Source organism: Mauremys mutica, unplaced genomic scaffold, assembly GCF_020497125.1.
Source record: "Mauremys mutica isolate MM-2020 ecotype Southern unplaced genomic scaffold, ASM2049712v1 Super-Scaffold_100113, whole genome shotgun sequence".
Lineage (NCBI taxonomy): Eukaryota > Metazoa > Chordata > Testudines > Geoemydidae > Mauremys > Mauremys mutica.
The window spans coordinates 869,845-891,050 of NW_025423271.1; the positions used below are offsets into that span (position 1 = coordinate 869,845).

The window sequence follows — 21,206 nt, forward strand, 5'->3', positions numbered from 1 at the left end:
TTAGGAACTGGGGGAACTTCTGGGATGGGAGGAGCCTATACAGGAGAGATGGGCTCCACCTAAACCAAAGTGGAACCAGACTGCTGGCACTAAACATTAAAAAGGTTGTAGAGCAGTTTTTAAACTAGGAGATGGGGGAAAGCCGACTGCTGCAGAGGAGCGTGTGGATAGGACACAGACTTCTCTTAGGGGAGAGTCTGATGATAGAGAATCTCCAGGTTATAGTCGGAAGCAGAGGAATGAGAAGTATAATGTAAGGGCCGGATCAGATGATAAACAGTCACATAAAAAAGAATCTGGCACATCAGAAAAAGGCAGGCTAATAAACAGGGACAAGTTTTTAAAGTGCTTGTACACAAATGCCGGAAGTCTAAATAATAAGATGGGTGAACTAGAGTGCCTGGTGATCAAGGAGGATATAGATATAATAGGCATCACAGAAACCTGGTGGACTGAGAGCAATCAATGGGACACAATCATTCCGGGGTACAAAATATATCGGAAGGACAGGACAGGCCGTGCAGGGGGAGGAGTGGCACTATATGTTAAAGAAAGTGTAGATTCAAATGAAGTAAAAATCTTAAGCGAATCCACAGGTTCCATAGAGTCTCTATGGATAGAAATTTCATGCTCTAGTAAAAATATAACAGTAGGGATCTATTATCGACCTCCTGACCAGGACAGTAATAGTGATGATGAAATGCTAAGGGAAATTAGAGAGGCTATCAAAATTAAGAGCCCAATAATAGTGGGGGATTTCAATTATCCCCATATTGACTGGGAACATTTCACTTCAGGACGAAATGCAGAGATAAAATTTCTCGATTCTTTAAATGACTGCTTCATGGAGCAGCTGGTACGGGAACCCACAAGGGGAGAGGCGACTCTAGATTTAATCCTGAGTGGAGCGCAGGAGCTGGTCCAAGAGGTAACTATAGCAGGACCGCTTGGAAATAGTGACCATAATACAATAGCATTCAACATCCCTGTGGTGGGAAGAACATCTCAACTGCCCAACACTGTGGCCTTTAATTTCAAAAGGGGGAACTATACAAAAATGAGGGGGTTAGTTAGACAAAAGTTACAAGGTACAGTGACTAAAGTGAAATCCCTGCAAGTTGCGTGGGCCCTTTTTAAAGACACCATAATAAAGGCCCAACTTCAATATATACCCCAAATTAAGAAAAACAGTAAAAGAACTAAAAAAGAGCCACCGTGGCTTAACAACCATGTAAAAGAAGCAGTGAGAGATAAAAAGACTTCCTTTAAAAAGTGGAAGTCAAATCCTAGTGAGGCAAATAGAAAGGAGCACAAACACTGCCAACTTAAGTGCAAGAGTGTAATAAGAAAAGCCAAAGAGGAGTTTGAAGAACGGCTAGCCAAAAACTCCAAAGGTAATAACAAAATGTTTTTTAAGTACATCAGAAGCAGGAAGCCTGCTAAACAACCAGTGGGGCCCCTTGACGATGAAAATACAAAAGGAGCGCTTAAAGATGATAAAGTCATTGCGGAGAAACTAAATGGATTCTTTGCTTCAGTCTTCACGGCTGAGGATGTTAGGGAGATTCCCAAACCTGAGCTGGCTTTTGTAGGTGACAAATCTGAGGAACTGTCACAGATTGAAGTGTCACTAGAGGAGGTTTTGGAATTAATTGATAAACTCAACATTAACAAGTCCCCGGGACCAGATGGCATTCACCCAAGAGTTCTGAAAGAACTCAAATGTGAAGTTGCGGAACTATTAACCAAGGTTTGTAACCTGTCCTTTAAATCGGCTTCGGTACCCAATGACTGGAAGTTAGCTAATGTAACGCCAATATTTAAAAAGGGCTCTAGGGGTGATCCCGGCAATTACAGACTGGTAAGTCTAACGTCTGTACCGGGCAAATTAGTTGAAACATTAGTAAAGAATAAAATTGTCAGACACATAGAAAAACATAAACTCTTGAGCAATATTCAACATGGTTTCTGTAAAGGGAAATCGTGTCTTACTAATCTATTAGAGTTCTTTGAAGGGGTCAACAAACATGTGGACAAGGGGGATCCGGTGGACATAGTGTACTTAGATTTCCAGAAAGCCTTTGACAAGGTCCCTCACCAAAGGCTCTTACGTAAATTAAGCTGTCATGGGATAAAAGGAAAGGTCCTTTCATGAATTGAGAACTGGTTAAAGGACAGGGAACAAAGGGTAGGAATTAATGGTAAATTCTCAGAATGGAGAGGGGTAACTAGTGGTGCTCCCCAAGGGTCAGTCCTGGGACCAATCCTATTCAATTTATTCATAAATGATCTGGAGAAAGGGGTAAACAGTGAGGTGGCAAAGTTTGCAGATGATACTAAACTAATCAAGATATTTAAGACCAAAGCAGATTGTGAAGAACTTCAAAAAGATCTCACAAAACTAAGTGATTGGGCAACAAAATGGCAAATGAAATTTAATGCGGATAAATGTAAAGTAATGCACATTGGAAAAAATAACCCCAACTATACATACAACATGATGGGGGCTAATTTAGCTACAACGAGTCAGGAAAAAGATCTTGGAGTTATCGTGGATAGTTCTCTGAAGATGTCCACGCAGTGTGTAGAGGCGGTCAAAAAAGCAAACAGGATGTTAGGAATCATTAAAAAGGGGATAGAGAATAAGACTGAGAATATATAAATCCATGGTACGCCCAGATGTGGTGGTCTCACCTCAAAAAAGATATTCTAGCACTAGAAAAGGTTCAGAAAAGGGCAACTAAAATGATTAGGGGTTTAGAGAGGGTCCCATACGAGGAAAGATTAAAGAGGCTAGGACTCTTCAGTTTGGAAAAGAGAAGACTAAGGGGGGACATGATAGAGGTATATAAAATCATGAGTGATGTTGAGAAAGTGGATAAGGAAAAGTTATTTACTTATTCCCATAATACAAGAACTAGGGGTCACCAAATGAAATTAATAGGCAGCAGGTTTAAAACAAATAAAAGGAAGTTCTTCTTCACGCAGCGCACAGTCAACTTGTGGAACTCCTTACCTGAGGAGGTTGTGAAGGCTAGGACTATAACAATGTTTAAAAGGGAACTGGATAAATTCATGGTGGCTAAGTCCATAAATGGCTATTAGCCAGGATGGGTAAGAATGGTGTCCCTAGCCTCTGTTTGTCAGAGGATGGAGATGGATGGCAGGAGAGAGATCACTTGATCGTTGCCTGTTAGGTTCACTCCCTCAGGGGCACCTGGCATTGGCCACTGTCGGTAGACAAATACTGGGCTAGATGGACCTTTGGTCTGACCCGGTACGGCCTTTCTTATGTTCTTATGTAAGTATTAGCACACAGCAATTTTAAACAGCTGTTAATAGAGTTTATTCATTTTCCATCAGATAAATTGCGTTGGATGGGTTTTTTTAATTGTTCTGGTTAGAATTATTTTTACACATGAAAAAATATCTTCCAAAGAAATAGAATGGTGGTTCATTTGAAATATTCAAATTGCTATGCAGATTTGTTTGAAGAAAATACTTGTTTTTTCTTTTCCTTTTAGATTATTATGTACTCTGTAGACAGGATTTATAATAATTACTATGAAGCTATGAATGGACGGGTACAGTTCACTAATCCTGATCCCAGATCTGGTGATGGCTCCATAGATATCCTGAATCTAAAGTCAGCAGACACAGGCACATACCAGTGCAGAGTGAAGAAAGCTCCGGGAGTTGAAAGCCAAAAAATACAGTTGACTGTGCTTGGTAAGATAATTTGTACAGATGCTATACACTGTATATGTTTTTGAGGGCAAATTGTTACATGCCATATTACATTTGACACTTAAAATAAAAGAGATGCTTGTGTAAAATAAATTCATAATCTAATACTAAATTGTAAGTGGATAAATTGGGCTGTCAAGCGATTTAAAAACAATCGCGAGATTAAAAAAAACACGCAGTTTTAATCGCACTGTTAAACAATACTAGAATACCATTTATTTACATTTTTGTGGGTTTTCTATATTTTCAAATAGAGGGTTGGGGTGGGGGCTCTGGGCTTCAGCCTTGCTCGGGGTTCCATCCTCTCTTGGTGCGTGGGGCTCCAGCCCTCACCTGCTGCTGGTGCCTTCCACCCTCACACATGTATATGATTAATGTGTTTAAAAAAATTAACACCGTTAAGTTTTGATTTCAGTTAATAGCAGGTGTTAACTGTGATTAATTGACAGCCCTATTATTTAGTGTTCAAAAATTAGAGGATTGATACCCCTCTTCCCCCAGTGGAATGGAGGAGGAGGAGGACAAAAATGTAGAAATAATTAACATTTCTTGAAAATGGCTCAAAAATTGGTTTGCCCTTTGTATGAAACATAAGAGTTAAAAAGTATAGGCTGATTTCAAGTTCTGTACAGTGAAAAATGATTTATTTGCTAAAGCTTATAGCAAATTTTAATGGACACCATAACTGACTTTTAATTAATTTAAATAATACTTTATTTATTAGTAAAGCCAACAATGACTAAATGCTACATTGAAGGATCACAGGAAACTGGAAGAGACCTTACCCTGAAATGTGTATCACAGGAAGGTTCCCTACTCTTGTCCTACAACTGGAGGAAAATAACTGGCACAGAGGAACTTCCGGCGACATCGTTATTAAGTAATGTTTATCCTTTGCTATTATAATATATTTAAGATGGATAATAGGCTTTGTCTTCATGTTTTTATTTTACCTTGAAATGCTAAGGTTTTTTTTATGCCTAGGCTTACTGTCTTAAGATCTGGTACCTCACAGATTACCTGTGTTAGACACATCCCTTACACTCTTGGCAAGGAAGTGTTCTCAGCAGACTAGTGGTATCAAGTACCAAGACCGAATACTGAAATTAAATGCTATGGAATAAGCTTCCAGTTATTCATAAAAGAATGATAGTATTATATATGACCGCTCTTTGCAGCTTGACAAATGACTCATTTTTTTTCAAACTGATGTCAAAATAACTAAGACACTGACATTTAAAATAAAATTTGTTGTAATGGATTAACACCTTTTGAAATATTGAATAATCATTAATGGAAAATTTTAACTAGTTTCTTCAATATTTTTAGATAAAGACACAGGTGAACTGTCTCTGAAAAATGTCTCTGAGGAGTACTCTGGTACATACAGTTGTGTGGCTGCAAACAGAATTGGCACTGATGACTGTTTCGTTGTGCTAAATGTCACTCCCCGTAAGTACTTGCTATATAATAGTTTCTGCAAAATTAGAAATGTTGATGAATGAGTTAAAAAAATAAAAAAAAGGTGTAAATGGAGAATTCTCTAGTTATGCAAATTCAGTTAAATGTCAGTATTGTAGTAATTTGTGTTAATCTATTCTAGCTATAAATACAGCTGGCACAATTGCTGGAGCAGTTATTGGAACTCTTCTGGGTCTCTTTTTATTGGCCTTTCTTGTCTTCTGTTGCTGTAAGAAATGTAAAGAGAAAAAATATGAAAAAGAAGTGCATCATGAGATTAGGTAATGGCCCATTTTCTTTACCCTTTGAACTGTAATATCTGAAACTAGAAAATAACTTCCTCTTAATGTTTTCTTGTGGGTAATATATTCATTATGGCTGATTAGAATTCTGCATTGACCTAAGCCAGTACATTAAGCCAGTGTGACAGCTAAGCCTAAAACCTTATACTTTTAATGTAGTATACATTAATATGCCTGTACCCTATTTTCTGATGTTTCAATATTTTGTTCAGTTAAAAAGGATTCTGAAAGTGGTAAATATTTGAAACATTTTTTAAAAGTAATAAACAGTATTACTGTTTTTTACACTTTTATTTTTGTAATAGAAAAAACAGTAGAAATTTTATAAATCTCTCAAAACACCAATACATTCTTGATTTAAACCATTTTTATTTTTAACTATTTTCAGAGAGGATGTTCCTCCTCCAAAGAGTCGTACTTCAACAGCCCGCAGCTATATAGGCAGCAATCGTTCCTCTCTGGGTTCAATGTCTCCCTCCAATATGGAAGGATATGCCAAGACTCCATATAATCAAGTACCAAGTGAAGACTTTGAACGTTCTCCTGGTCAAAACCCAAACTTTCCACCGTCAAAGGTAGCTGCACCTAATCTAAGTAGAATGGGAGCTGTCCCTGTGATGATTCCAGCACAAAGCAAGGATGGGTCCATAGTATAGAATGGTGTTAATTTATGCTTTTTTTTATTCTATACAAATATTAAATTAAAAAAAAAACTTGTTCCAACCTACATTTAAAAAGTGCACAAAATTTTCCTTGAAGAAAATGAACAGTTTGTTTGAACAGCCATCACTTCTGCTCATTAATTTTGAACTGTTATTAAAATATATTAATTAATTGCTTCAGCAAAAGCATTTAAGTTCTGAATGAAACAATGGAGGTATTTGAATTTTAGATGAAAAAACACCATATCAGCTAGATGTGGAATTCTGAATATGAAACACAAAGTTGTATATTTTTGACAGTGAAAAGACATTGCAACTGTACTCCATGAAATTAGATTTCCAGAGACTTTACCCTCAAAATTTTGAATGACTTAAATATTTTGACTCCTTTGGCCATTCTGTGATAATGGCCACAGTGGCTGAAGTACTTGAATGATCTAAATATTTTACTGAAAGTCTGTGGAAATCTTTAACTTTTGTAATGTGCTTTTGGAGCATCTTCTGAATTGCTGAGAACTTGAATATCATGGGCTATCAGTTGCAGTTAATTGAACCCAGTCAACTAATAAACTTGATTTTGCGATTAAATGCAACAAGTGGAAATGCTACAGGAGACCATGCAAGCTTTATGAGACCCCAATTTTAAGAGAAGAGCATTTTATTATAGTCATGCCAAGCAACCCAAAACTGTTCACTGGCATTAAAGGGACATCATCAAGTTTTATACCAACTTGTTTCTCATGGAACCTAGTCTTCCAAAACTTCAGATCAACTGTTTTCCCATGAAAAATGGATGTGTGTTTGTGGACAAATAGTTAAATTATGCGAGATAGATATTTATCTGTTAAGATTTTCAGAACCTTGCTTTAGTTTTCTAAATCTCACTGTAGGTTTCTAAATCCATATTTTGATTCCAAAGAGGTAAGCACGCAGAAGCTCCATCTGCATTTAATGGGAAATAAGTGCTTGTGAGTTGGTAAAATCTGCTCACTTATTTTGCAAACTTATTTTTGACCTTAGTGTGTGTATATATACACAGTACAATATTAGTCTGCTATTTTAGGGCATTGTGTAAACAGTTTTTGTACAAAGAATTTGTAAAGGGGGTAAAAGAACTTGGTCCTCGATGTCCCCATTAAAACCAAACTAACCTCTAAATATTGGTACCAAACACTTAATTCCATTTACTTTCTCATAACAAAAATAGAATTTCAGATAGTTTTTCTTCTTCATGCAGTTTTGCAACTGGATTTACAAAACTAGTAGGCAGATGGTCTAAAGCAGTGGTCTTCAACGTTTTCCGGGTGGCGGGCACTGGACGACAAACCACTAAGGACCGTGGCCAGCGGACAAGCATCCTCCGAAATGCCGCCGAAGTAGCGTCATCAAGAGGCGTCACCACCGAAAATCAGCGGCATTTCAGCAGTGGCACCTCTTGGTAACACCACTTTTCAGTGGCATTTCAGCAGATGCTTGTCCACCGGCCAGTACGCGGGCACACCTAGATGCCCCGGCGGGCGCCATTGCACCCATGGGCACCGTGTTGGGGCCCACTGGTCTAAGGTAAATGCAGTTATCAATTATCACTTTCACATGGATTGAGTAGCTGGAGTATTTTACACAAAGATTAATGCTAATCAGCAGTGTGTCAAGTTATAAGAAAGTGTCTATAGGAAGTGACAGCATGCAGTGTTATAGAAGACTCAACATCTTCATTAATGATCTGAAAGAGGAAATAGTGTGCTAATCACATTCATAAATACTATGGAATTGAGGCATGTTATGAACAGTAGTGAAAATGAGAAATAATACAAAGGCACATAATTTTGGAAATAGGGTTAGATAATAACAAAATGAAATGCTTCCCGGACAGTTGCAGGCTTCCATGATATACTAAGAAAAGAGATTTTCTGTATATTACTGGAAATGAGTTATGCTGACATACGGCAAGGGGTGATAGTAGACAGCATATAAGATGTATATGATCTTTCAGCAAATTGTGGCAGCCAAAAAAAGCAAATGTTGTTTTGATGCCCCTTGAACAGCAATTTGGGGCATCATGTCACAAAGAAGGGAGGTTATAGTTCCTCTTTATACATCGTTTGTGAGATGAGTACTGGAATATTCTATTTAGTTTTGGGTACCTCTATACCAGAAAGACATGGTACTCAGAAGGCGGGTGGGAGGGAAGGATCAAGGGACTGGAAGGGCTGATTTATAAAGAAACATTAAAAATGCAAAATAAATATGACTAAATAGCCAGTTGCAGTGGAAGGGACTTGATAACTAAGTACTTTAAGGTTGTAAACACAAAAGAGGAAAAATAATTGTAGGGTGAAACAATTGGTAACTAGGAGTGATGGAATGAAATTAAGGAAAGGATATGTTAAGATGAATTTCACAAAAATATCTTTATAATAATGATGGTGGAAGACCCTCTGCTTGTGATTTTAAACTAGACCAGATAAATACTAGAAAATATACTGCAGATAACTTTACATTAACTGATAGATGAACTAAGGAGTCTGATCCTATAGGCATTGGAAGCAATGGCAAAATTCTGACTTCAATGGGAGCAGCTTCTAGATCAGGGGTGGGCAAGCCCACCAGCTGTTTTTATCCAGCCCTTGACCTCCTGCTGGGGAGCGAGGTCTGGGGCTTGCTCCGTTGTGGCGCTCCAGCTGGGGCGCAGGGTCGGGGGCCTGCTCCTAGAAGCAGCGGCATGGCTCTGCTCCATCTCCTATGCGTAGGGGCAGCCAGGGGCCTCTGCTTTGCACACTGCCACCGCCCCAAACGCCACTCCTACAGCTCCCATTGGCCAGGAATCCCAATCAATGGGAGCTGCAGGGGCAGTGCCTGCAACAGCTCATTTCTATTCTAACATATTCATATTGGGACTTACTCTCCACTACATTACACTGATTTAATGTAGGAGTAACTCCATTGATTTCAGTCCTAATGATCTGCATTTTAGTATAATTAGGATGAACCTAATGGTGTTTATCTTAATTACAAATTAACTTACGTGATGATCAAATATCCTAGCACCTCATATAGATTAATGGTATTCTCTTTTTTATAGTATGACCTCGCATACAAGATTCATGATATCACAGTGGTATAAACATGAAGAAACAGGCTGCACTTGTCCCATGAATTTCAACTGTGGAGAAACTGAAGTATATTATGAAATGAAGTACTGTTTGTTTCGTCTATACCTATTTTCACTTTAGAGTCAAGATTACATACTAGACTCTGCTCAGTTTTTCAGGTGACAGTTAAAGGATTTTTCTCCACTAGTTCTAGGTTTTAAAGAATTAAAAAATAAAACATAAACCCTTTTCATAGTATGAAGATAGCAATACCTCTGGGTAGAAGTAAAAACTCAATATGAAGTTGACCGAAATCAACTCAGGTGGCAAAAAAAAATGTAGCTTGTTATGCAATTTGGTGCTGAAATTATTTCAGTCCAATCACACATAAATTAATGTGATTTTAAGTTTTGATTTAGACTGAATTTTGTTTACAGCTAGTTAATTGCCTTATTTTTTTGATAGGAAGTGTGCCTTTCATACTGTATATTTAAATGATGTGATGATAATGTCTTTTTGATACTGTTATAAAAATGATTTCTATAAACATTTCTTTTAAAACACCTTGCTATATTGTATTCCAAGACTGTAAATCTTGTAACATATATTTAATAAAACATTACATTATAATGTGTATAGTACAAGTACACTTATCAAAATCTGGTAAAATATATGCGGCAATAAGTGATGTCAGTTTATGACCCTACCTTTGCTTTTCATCATTTTATCATAGAAAAGAGGGGCAAAGAATATGCAAATAGTGACGGAATTGTTTAAACAAAGAAATTTACATACATTAGCTTAGATTCTCCCTTGAGTTAAGATGGCTTTGTACAGTTCCAAGAGTGCAAAGTGGCCATAAATCTGATGGCAGATAGCAAATCCACACACTGTGTGGCTGGCATCAAGACTGTGGCCTGGAGAAAGAAGGCATGGTGGGATGGAGGGTTCCAGTGCGCAAGTAATCCCCAAACACTGGCGTGGCTCCTTGTTACCATACATAATCAACATAAATTAAAGCAGCCGGAAGGTCTAGGCTGACATGCAGTGGCCTACTGTTGACGGAGCACAGTTGTCTTAAAACCATTTTGTGTGCACAGAGAGAGACTCCTGAGGTACACTGTGTGCTCATCAGTGACTGCTGAAGATCTCATTTGATTGTTGGGTTAGTGAATCAGTGTGAGGTTATGTGTTTGTATTATTTAAGGCTTAATGCAGTGATTTCTACCATGCTGTCTCTCTGAAGGTACCCACGTAATCTGATGATACAGGCTGTTATTCCTTCCCTGATGGTGGTAACCAGTGAAAGTGAAAGTGCTAGTTGTTAGATTTGTACTATCCTGATTTTGTTTGTGCTAGGATTATATGTCAAAAAAGACCAAAACATAAAATCTGACACGAGAGAGAGAGAGAGATGCATATATTTGCTTTAGTCAATGCTCATGAAAAACTAAGCAATATTCCATAATCAGCTTTTTTAAGTACTCACTCACTCACTCCAGTGGTATAGTCTCTGTACTCTCAGCAGATGGTAACTGGCTGCTCACAGAGAAAGGCAAGATTCTCTCTCACTGGGCAGAGCACTGATAGTCTCCTGAACTGTCAATCCACTATGTTTGATGAAGCCATTGATTCACTCCCACTGTGTTCTGTCCTGGATGGAGCTGTCCTCGTACCCTTCTTTAGGCGAGATTACTAAGGCCAGCAAGCAGCTGTACCGGGGCAAGCCTCCGGACCCAAGAACATTCAATCTGAAGTGTACAAATGTGGAGGTGCACACCTGGCAGGAAACTCACCAGCCTTTTCAAGACTATATGGGAACAGGGTACCATGCCCCAGGAGTATAAGGATGCTTTCATAGTCCATCTGTACAAAAGGAAGAGAAGCATATCAAGCTGTGACAACCATTGCGGAATCTCACTGCTGTCCGTAACTGGGAAAATCCTTGCCTGGTTGTCCTCAACAGGCTCATCTCTCATTTAGTGGACCTGGTGTATCCAGAGTCACTGAGTGGCTTTTGTGCTGGTTGTGGCACCATGGACATGATTTTTGCAGCCTAACAAATACAAGAGATGGCTTGTGAACAGAATAAGGACCTATATGTGGTATTTGTTGCTCTGACCAAGGCTTTTGACACAGTGAATTGTGAGTGCCTGTGAAAAACTCCTCTGGGAACACAAATTTATGAAGAAGAGTATTGTTGTCATCTACTCACTTCACAATGGCATGATGGCCAGGGTGATGGAGTGTGGTGACTCATCAGAAACCTTCCCTATCACCAGCAGCTCCAAACAAGCATGTGTAGTGGCTCCAGCCCTCTTTGCCACCGTTTTTTTTCAGCCATGCTCTTGTTCACATTCCAGGACTTTGGCAAAGGGGTACACATCGAGTTTAGATTGGATGGTGGTCTATTATCTACAGTGACTCAACGCCTGCACCAAGGTAATCAAATAGCTTTTTAAGAGAGCTCCTGTTTGTTGATGACTGCTGTCATTGTACACATACTTGTCATGTATCACTTTGCCTAGGACTCAAAATGCTTTGGTTCACAGTCAGCCTGAACAAGACAGAAGTCATGTACCAGCCAGGACCAGACCATGAGCATCACAAGCACCGTGAGTCCATTGTCACAACTGACAACTCACCCCTCAAGTCGATCAGGAATTCTGCTATCCGGATTGCACACTTTCCAATAACACCATGTTGGAAGATGAGATTATTCAGCATCTCACAAAGGCCAGCATGACATTTGGCAGGCTCACCTTCAGGCTCTGGAGGGAGCATGGAGTTTTGCCTCAGAACCAAGATAAAAATCTACCATGCTGTTTTTCTCACCTCACTCCTCTACGGCTACGAGATATGGATTCTATACCGACAGCACTTCAAACAGTTGGAGAGCTTCCACTTTCACTGCCCAAGATCCATCTGCAACATCAAGTAGTAGGACAGGATGCCCAACGCTGAAGTCCATGAAAGGTGCCAAATCCGTGGAATCGAGAGCATACTCAGGGCTCAGTTTTGCTGGGTCCAACGCATGGTGCCTACTGAGGTTTTCTATATACTGAAAGCGATACTCTGCAGTCAACTGTGCACAGGAACCCACTGTAAGGGTCAACCCAGCCTCAGATATAAGGACATTTTGAAGGCTAACATCAAATAATTCAAGATAGACATTAAAATCTGAGAACTCATTGCTCTGGACCAGTGGTGAGCAACCTGTGGCCCGTGGGCTGCATGCGGCCTGTCAGGGTAAGCTGCTGGCGGGCAGTCAGTTTGTTTACATTTGTACGGCTGCCCGTAGCTTCCAGTGGCTGCGGTTCACCGTTTCCAGCCAATAGGTGCTGCAGGAAGCAGCGCGGGCTGCAGGGATGTGCTGGCCACCACTTCCCACAGCTCCCATTGGTCACCACTGCTCTGGACAGCCTCAGATAGAGAGGTCTGTGCCATAAGTCCATGTCTACTTTTGAGGCATGGTGTGTGAGATCGCAGCGGGGGAATATATCATGTCGTAAGGCCAAGACCTCAAACCTTCCCCCCAACAATGACTATGCTTGCTAGAAATGCAATCGCATTTACAAATCCACAACAGGACTTGCTTCCCACGTGAGAAGCCATAAAAGTAAGTATACTGAGACCTCAAATCAACACCAGCTGAACACTCATCTGCAGAGAGAGAGAGAGAGAGAGAGAGAGAGAGAGAGAGAGAGTGTGTGTGTGTGTATGTGTGTGTGTGTGTGTGTAAGAGAGTAGTGAAGACATATCTAAAGTAAGTTTAGGAATTTTTTAGGGTCCTAAGAGTCTTTGAGATGGGACTGTGGTGATGCTTACAATGGAAAGAGTTCTTATTTCTAGTTGGAAGAGGAAATGGTCTGACCAGAACAGATGATTTAGGTGTTTCTTGTATTGATATCCTTCCTGAAGATCTAGGCAGCTCTGTGTTGATCCAGAGAGTATGAGATCCCTAAACTTTCTTCTCATGTCAGAAGCACCATCTGTGTAGATGTTGAAGTCTCCCAAGATGATGAGGTTTGCAAATTTAAGAAGGATTTGTTGAGCAGAAACTTAGATTAGCAAAATGCCCAGGAAAAATGTACTGATGAGTGACACCAGGAGATGAGTGCTAAATAAAGACACTCAAATCATGTGTGGCCTGACTGATTGCTTTTATACTAGTGCAAATCAGGCATAATTCTATTTAAGGTATTTATATGGCTCCTATTACTATAGTATCTGAGCACCTCGCAATCCTTAACATGGTTCATCCTCATAACACCCTTGTGTGGTATAGAAGTTGTCATTATTCCATTGTACAGCTGAGGAGCTGAGACTGAGGCTAGGTCTACAGTGGGGGGGGAGGTCGACCTAAGATACACAACTTCAGCTACGCAAATAGCGTAGCTGAAGTCAGTGTGTCTTAGGTCAATTTACCTGGCCGTGAGGATGGCAGCGAATTGACTGCTGCCGCTCCCCCGTCGACTCCGCTTCTGCTTTTCACCGTGCTGGAGTTCCAGAGTCGACGGCAGAGCCATTGGGGATTGATCGATCACTACCCGTCGATCCGGCAGGTAGTGTAGACGTACCCACAGACTAAGTAATTTCCGGTCCTGTTTTTCAGCACCATTGTGATCCACCAAAGCCCTGCTTGGCTGACACCTAACCCTGTGGGCACCTAAAGTCACTCTGCTCCTAAGTTTTCCAGTTTTCCTAAACCTCATCTTAGGTGCCTATATTTCTACCACTGGGCACGTGCACTGCTGCCTCACTTTAGGCACCCGGGTGCCCATCTCCTGCCTAAACCCTAGTCCTATTCATGAACCAGGGGAAATATAGGTGTTCAGCTTCCTAAGTTGCATACAGGGTCTGATCTGGCTGGCATGCTCAGAGGCCACCTAACCACAAAACATGGGGGTGGAGAGTGGGTGGAAAGGAGGAGGACTTCCCTTACACCCTTTAGCCTGGTGATTAGGATACTCATCCAGGATGTAGGAAACCACTCATTCAAGTCCCTTCTCCTCATCAGGCTGGGGCGGGGGGTGGATTTGAACAGGGATGTGCCACCACTCGGGTGAGTGCCCTAACCAGTAGGCCTTGGGATATTTCAATGTCATTCCCCCTCAATCTCTCTTATTGAGGTTGTTCCAATTTAATTAAATATTGGGCCACAAAGTATTAGAATGACTCTCTAGCCAAGGGATTAGGGCACTGACCTGAGGGGCAGATCCCTGTTCAAATCCCTTCTTGTCAGGCAGAGGGGACATTTCTTCCATTGTTGTTTGCCATGTTGTTGTAGCCATGTTAGTCCCAGGATATATGAGAGAGAGAAAAGGTAGGTGAGGTAATTTCTTTACATAAGAACGGCCATACTGGATCAGACCAATGGTCCATCTAGCCTAGTATCATGTCTTCTAACAGCGACCAGTGCTTTAGAGGGAATGAACAGAACAGAGCAAATTTATGAAGTGATCCATCCCTTGTCTGGTAGTTTCTGGTAGTCAGAGGGTTAGGGATACCCAGAACATGGGATTGTAGCCCTGACCATCTTGGCTAACAGCCATTGATGGGACCTGTTATCAAAAAAGAATGGCTCTGGCTGGGAATCTTCTTCACATTCTCTGTAGTGAAGACTGATGCAAAGAATTCACTTAGCTTCTTTGCAATGGCCTTGTTTTCCTTGAGTCCGGTGGCCCCACTGATTCTTTGGGAGGCTTCCTGCTTCTGATCAGCTTGACATTAGCTATCCGCCAGTCATCTGGTACCGACTGAAGAAGAGCTCTGTGTAGTTCAAAAGCTTGTCACTTCCACCAACAGAAGTTGTTCCAATAAAAGATACTACCTCACCCACTTTATGTCTCAACATTGACATTCACTTTAAAAACAGCACTGTGAGATCCAAGCAGAAGTCAAATGTAGTTTTTTTTTTTAAGAAGGAAAAAACATTATCAAATACTAGATGTTCAGGCTATTATCCCACAAATATCAATATGCTTTGCTCAGCTTGCATTATATTCTTGTTTTCACAAGATGTGTTCATTTAGTCCTGTGTAGCGTAACGAGTGGCTCACAGTGATACTTTGATGCTTCAATCACTATGCAGTTTTACCTGTCTGAAAGCCCATTTAAGACAAAGATTCTGTTATGCTAATGCAAATAATTGACCAGTCTGAGATTGAGCCATTGTATTTCTTTCCTTGTCAACGCCACCCTCTCCTGCTGTTAAGTGTCTCTGTAATGTGACTCTAGTCTGTCTAGTAATTCAGACAAGAGATTCCTTTGTGACACTAATTTTAACACTACCTAAGCAGTCAACTGGCACAGATAATTGTTTGGTATTGGATGTTAAACTGGCCTATAATCTCTTTAGGGGAACTGGGCTAAAATATCAGCTTTGGCCTGAAATGTCCATTTCTAAAACTCTAAGTTGCTTCTCATAGCAGTAAAAGAGCAGCTCTACCTAACCACTACACCTTTTTTTTTTTTTTTAAATAATTGACATAACTTAGGGACCAGCAACATTTTATTATTATTGATTATTTATAATCTTACAATATTACCTTAGCATCCAGGAGCCCTAGTCATGGATCAGGACCCCATTGTGCTGGGCTCTGTATAAATACAAAAACAAAGAAATAATACAGGCTACCCCTAGTTCTTGAGCTTAATTTAATGATCTAGTTCTAACAATGTGGTACTGTTCCATTTCATCTAAATAACTACATCATCACAAGGGCACATTTGTTTTCCTCTCTGATACTAGGGTGACCAGATGTCCTGATTTTATAGGGCCAGTCCTGATTTTTTGGTCTTTTTCTTATATAGGCTCCTATTTCCCGCCCCCGTCCCGATTTTTCACATTTGCTGTCTGGCCATCCTATGTGATACTCCCACTGGAGCCACCTGTTGTAGTAACTAGAAATTAAACATTATTACTACTATTTATGGTACCACCTTGGGGCCAAACAAGAATGGGGCCCCATTGAGCTAGCATTGTACAAACTGAGACATAAGGCAATGTCTTCACTAGAAATACTGCAGCTGCACCGCTGTAGTGTTTCATTGTAGATGCTCACTACAGGGACTGGAAGAAGAACTCTGTTGCTGTAGTTAATCCACCTAGAGGTGCTAGCTAGGCCAACAGAAGAATTCTTTCCTCAACCCAGCACTGTCTACACCGGTGGTTAGGTTGGCTTAACTATGTTGCTCAGGGGTGTAGATTTTTTTGTACCCATGAGAGACGTACCTGGGTCAACCTAACCTAACCTTTTCATGTAAACCTGACCTAAGTAAGCAAGACAGATGCAGGGTGGGGTAAAGAGATTCAACACTCCAGCAGAGTGAACAGTAGGACACTTTGTAGTAACCCTCATGTTAGTGCCATGATTTTTGGAGGAGAGAGTGGGTGATGTTTGTTTTTTTAGTTCTTTGCGTGGGGTTTTATTAGGAGGGGATCAGTTAAAGAGAAAAACAAAGGAAGTGAGAGGGACCATAGCAGGGAGTAGAGAAAGGGGGAGAGGGCAGGAAGGGGGAGCAGAGAAGGCAGGTGGAGTGAGGTTGAGGTGAAGAGACTGTGAGGGAGAAGGGATTGGGAAGATCTTCAAGCAAAAGGCCAATCAGTAGAGTGCAGTGTGTGGACACTGTAGAAAGCAGTCTGATGACATTATCAGTGTGCTAACAGTGCCTGCCTGCTGAGGTGCTTCTCGTGTCTGCTCCTGTTGGTTTGAGTTTCTGTAGCCCTTGGGACTGGCTCTTCCCTGAAATTTCTTTCTTCCCCAACCCCACATAAAGGAGTGAGGGGGTCTGTGCGTTCTAGTGCCCTCAAACAGAGGGGGTGGGTCACACCTGCACAGTCCTGGATTTGGGAGGTGTTGGGAAGAGGCATCCTTTGCTATTGGGCTGGGAGGCAGTTGCCCCTCCCCCCAGGCCTTGGTTTGCCCATGTGTGCTCCCCTCCCCCGAAATTTTTCATAGCTCCTTTCCAGCTGGTGGTGCAGGGTCTCTCAAGGGCCTGCAGGGGTAACTGAAGCGGGCTTGGCAAGGGTTCCTAATCACTGCATTGTCAGCAACACCCTCCGCTCCCCACTGGCTGGACAGGAGCAGTACCAGTGGTGTAAGGTGTTAAGTGTGGAATGAGCTCGGCCCCAATCCTCGCCCTGGGCCAGCAATCAGTGAGACAACCCCACGCTGTCCACCACCCCCATTTCTCCCCAGGTTAGGACTGGGATGTTCCCTCACGCTCCTTTTAGGATAGGACAGGCCCACTAACCCCTCATGAGCAAGCTGCAGCCCTAGCAGGGAGTCAAAATCAGGGATGTTGACACAACTTGGCCTCCCATCCCCTTAAATTTTTCTGAAAGATGCCCCTGGTGCTGAGGGGCTGGGAGGGTGTGAGGAGAAAGGGATGGCCCCAGCTATAGTTTTGGCAAAGTGCAATCCAATCAGTAACCCCACAGACACAGCTAATCCTAGCAGTGCTATGTATCATCTATGCATCCAGAGAGAGACCTGCAGCACCTGAGTGGAGAAGGGCAGGACTGCTACTGAGATCATCCTTATGGGAATGGGTGAGGAGCAGCTAAAGTGGTGGTTCTTTTCCCTTTTTGCCTTGGGCCAGCCAGCAGAGGGATGCAGATGCCTGGTGGGCAGGAGGAATGTAGGATAAACCCCTTAAAGGGGTGTAGTAGTGTGACACTTTGGGAAAGCTGTCTACGTGCAATTTATGAAATCTGTTTAAGATTATGAACTCTCTGGATATGTCTTTATCAAACTGCAAACTCCATTCTGAGTGCTGTCTGCCTTGCCTGTTGTCTTTTTGCCTACACACTGGGATGCAATTCCAGGGGTGGTGACACGGGTAAAAATGGATGATTGTCAAACCTTGATAACCTCCTATTCAAACGGAAGCAGCACTGGACAAAGAAGGTGGCCAAACCAAGAAAACTAGTTCTGAAAGGTGGGCTAGCAACAGAGCACCTGGTGGGGACTTTGAACACCTGATGAGGCTAATCATAGGGTCACATGACAGGGGACTTGCAACTTTATAAAAGGAGGATTCTCTCACCAGCCATTTTAGAGACAGAGAAGAGACCAGCAGTGGAAAGCAATGCTGTGCAAGAGAAGGATCCTGGACATCCTGAAAGACTCTGACCTAAGCCCAAAGCACACTCCACTGAGGTGAGGAAACTGAGGCAGGTAATGGTGTGTGGGTGTGTTTTTTGCTTTCCCTGGATCTGTATATTTCTGTACTGCCTACTGTAAAGAATAATTGTTTTAGAATCCCTTTTGCAAAGTCTCTGTGTTATGTGCTTTAATGATCACGTGTCCCTGGAGAAGTAAACTGTAAAACAGTGCCAACAAGGGTTGAAGTTCTGAGAAAGCGTATACTTTAAGCAACTGGGTGTCCTGGGGGCCTTGGTCAGCCGCACTATGAGGTCCCATCTCTGTGACAAGGTATGAGACAGAGAGTCTGTGCCCATGTAGTGTGCCAGAGAGGCCAAAGAAAGAGACAATGCTGCAGCCTACCAATACAAAGAAGAGCTTAGGAGCAGGCGGGTCCAGTGTGGTGGGATCCAAAGCCAGTAGCTTGGTGAGTGTCCAGCAAGGGGATCTCAACCAGGGCCGTGACAAGCAGTTAGTGCAATAATTTCCCTGGGAAGTTCTGGAAGACTTCTTGTACTTTAGTCTCCTCACCTCCCAGCATACTGCAGCCAAGCACACTCTTATCACTATAACATTTATCTACACCTATTAATACATGAAGGCTTTAAAGAGCTGTTTCCACTGTCTTGTCTCCTTATCTCCTGGGTATCCAAGCCATTCCAGGGGGCTGGAAGAAGGTTTTGTGTTACTCCTTTAATGAAATTCAGTCCACCTTCTACTGGTTTGGTTCTGGTTTCTATTTATATCTACTGATCACCTTCCCATCTCCTGCCCTGCACTGGTCTTTCCATCCCTTGCATTGTAGAATAACTTCTGTTGGCCCTCTGATGTTATATTATCATGGCTCTGCACAGCTGAATTGGGGTTGCTTGCTCCAAAAATTTTTTTGTCTACCTACAAAGTCTCTAGTGTTGGCCCTCACATAGGTCCCAAACCTGCAAACGTGTGTCTAGCTTTATGCATGTGAGTAGCCCATTGAACTCAGTGACACTCCTCTTCTGCATAAATTCAAGTGTAAGTGTAAGTGTTCACATGATCAGGGCCATAGTTTCAATGAGAGCCTTTTCTGAAGAAACACTGTTGGAATGGGCTGTTTGCTAACAGGCGAAGAGCTCCCCGTTACTGTCTCCAGTAAGACAGGAGCTGCAACTTTTACTTAGGGACCTAAGGAAGGGAATAAGAACAACTGAATTTGGTATTTTAAAACCGTTAACAGATGTCCAATACCTATACAAAAAGGTGAAATGCTTTTAATTAGCACTGTGCTCTAAAGGGACTTTTTCAGAAGGAGATATTATATGATGTTGTGCAGTGATCTTGTTAGCAAAAGGTTTCAGAGACGTTTGTTCAAAGAAGTTACATGAGTCCAGAATTCTCTTCCTCCAATAACCGGGCATGCTGGGAAAGGATTTTGTAAGATTAGTGAATATTGTGTGACCACTCAGTTGGATGTGATCAGTAAAGCTATGTGTATCTCTATCAAATCTTAGTACTTTGATTTTTAAAGAGCTCCTCCTGATAACCAGGGGGCGCTGTTCAAATTGTGACAATTCACATGTTGTTTTGACATTTAATCAAGAGATTTAATTTTATTCATTGCCTCAGAAGTTTGACATGGACATTTTATAAGTCTAAAGAACTAAATGAAATGCAGAATCAGATCCGTTACTTTTTTTAAAAACCATATCAAATCCCCCAATCTCATTTCCATCTCCACAGGGCTGAGCTGCACATCAGTTACACACATTTTTTTAACATTTTAAAGATGAAAGTATTTTTACAAGGTGTATTTTGGTTGAAATCCCAAACTTGCTGAAATCAATGGGAGTTTTGCCATTGACTTAAATAGGGTCAATATCACCTGCTATTTTTAAAGCATTCTGCTCCCTACTGAGGGAAGTGGGACACTGTACAAAATAATAAAAACAATATAACTCACAGTTCACATAAATTAGTAAAAAGTGGGGGGGATATAGAGAAGAAATGACTATTGGGTCAACAATTATCAGGCTATAAAATCTTTGTAAGAGAGAGAGGCAGAGGTTTTGAGCACTGGCCTGCTAAATCCAAGGTTGTGAGTTCAGTCCTTGAGGGGGGCCACTTAGGGATTTGGGGCAAAAATCTGTCTGGGGATTTGTCCTGCTTTGAGCAGGGGGTTGGACTAGATGACCCCATGAGGTCCCTTCCAACCCTGATATTCTATGATTCTAGAGTATTTAGGTTTCAATCCTGCAAAGACGTATGCACTTGTGTCATGGGTCTACCCTCACTTGAAACTGGGGGGTTTCAAGGTGAGAACCCGCATGCCACCATGTCAAAGGTCTCACCCCCACTTGGAACTGTTGGGCTCCAATGTGGGGACCTGACTTGGTTTCCCTCTAAACTAAAATCCTAGTTTAGATCTAGTAAGCTGCCACCATGTCCTGGGATCTCACCCCCACTTTGAGCTTGTGGGTTCAAACATGGGGACCCGCATGTATTCTGCCACCACCCTAACCCTTAGGGTGGGGTTCCTTCTCGCTGCCACCACTCAATTAGGAAATGTGAATTGAGACACAGTCCTTCCCCAAAATCCTAGGGGATTCCAAGAGCCCCAAATCCATGGAGTTCTTACACCCAGGAGAAACAAACCATTCCCCCTGCTTCCTCCCCCCTCCCTTTTCCTAGGAGAGATACCGGGATCCAACTACAGAGGGATACCTCCCCCTCCCCTTTCCCTGAGAATCCACCCAAGGAAAGACCAACAAGTCCTTAATAGAAAAGAATTTATTAAGAGAACAAAAAGAAAAT

General features: G+C 41.6%; 1 long non-coding RNA gene across 1 annotated transcript; it reads left to right on the forward strand.

Moving 5' to 3' along the window:
* The first annotated feature begins 4,600 nt into the window (after positions 1-4,600).
* On the forward strand, positions 4,601-5,489 carry LOC123359394. Its single transcript, XR_006575852.1, has 3 exons — positions 4,601-4,627; positions 5,077-5,199; positions 5,351-5,489. It is a non-coding gene; the product is annotated as an uncharacterized LOC123359394 (long non-coding RNA).
* The last annotated feature ends 15,717 nt before the right edge of the window (positions 5,490-21,206 follow it).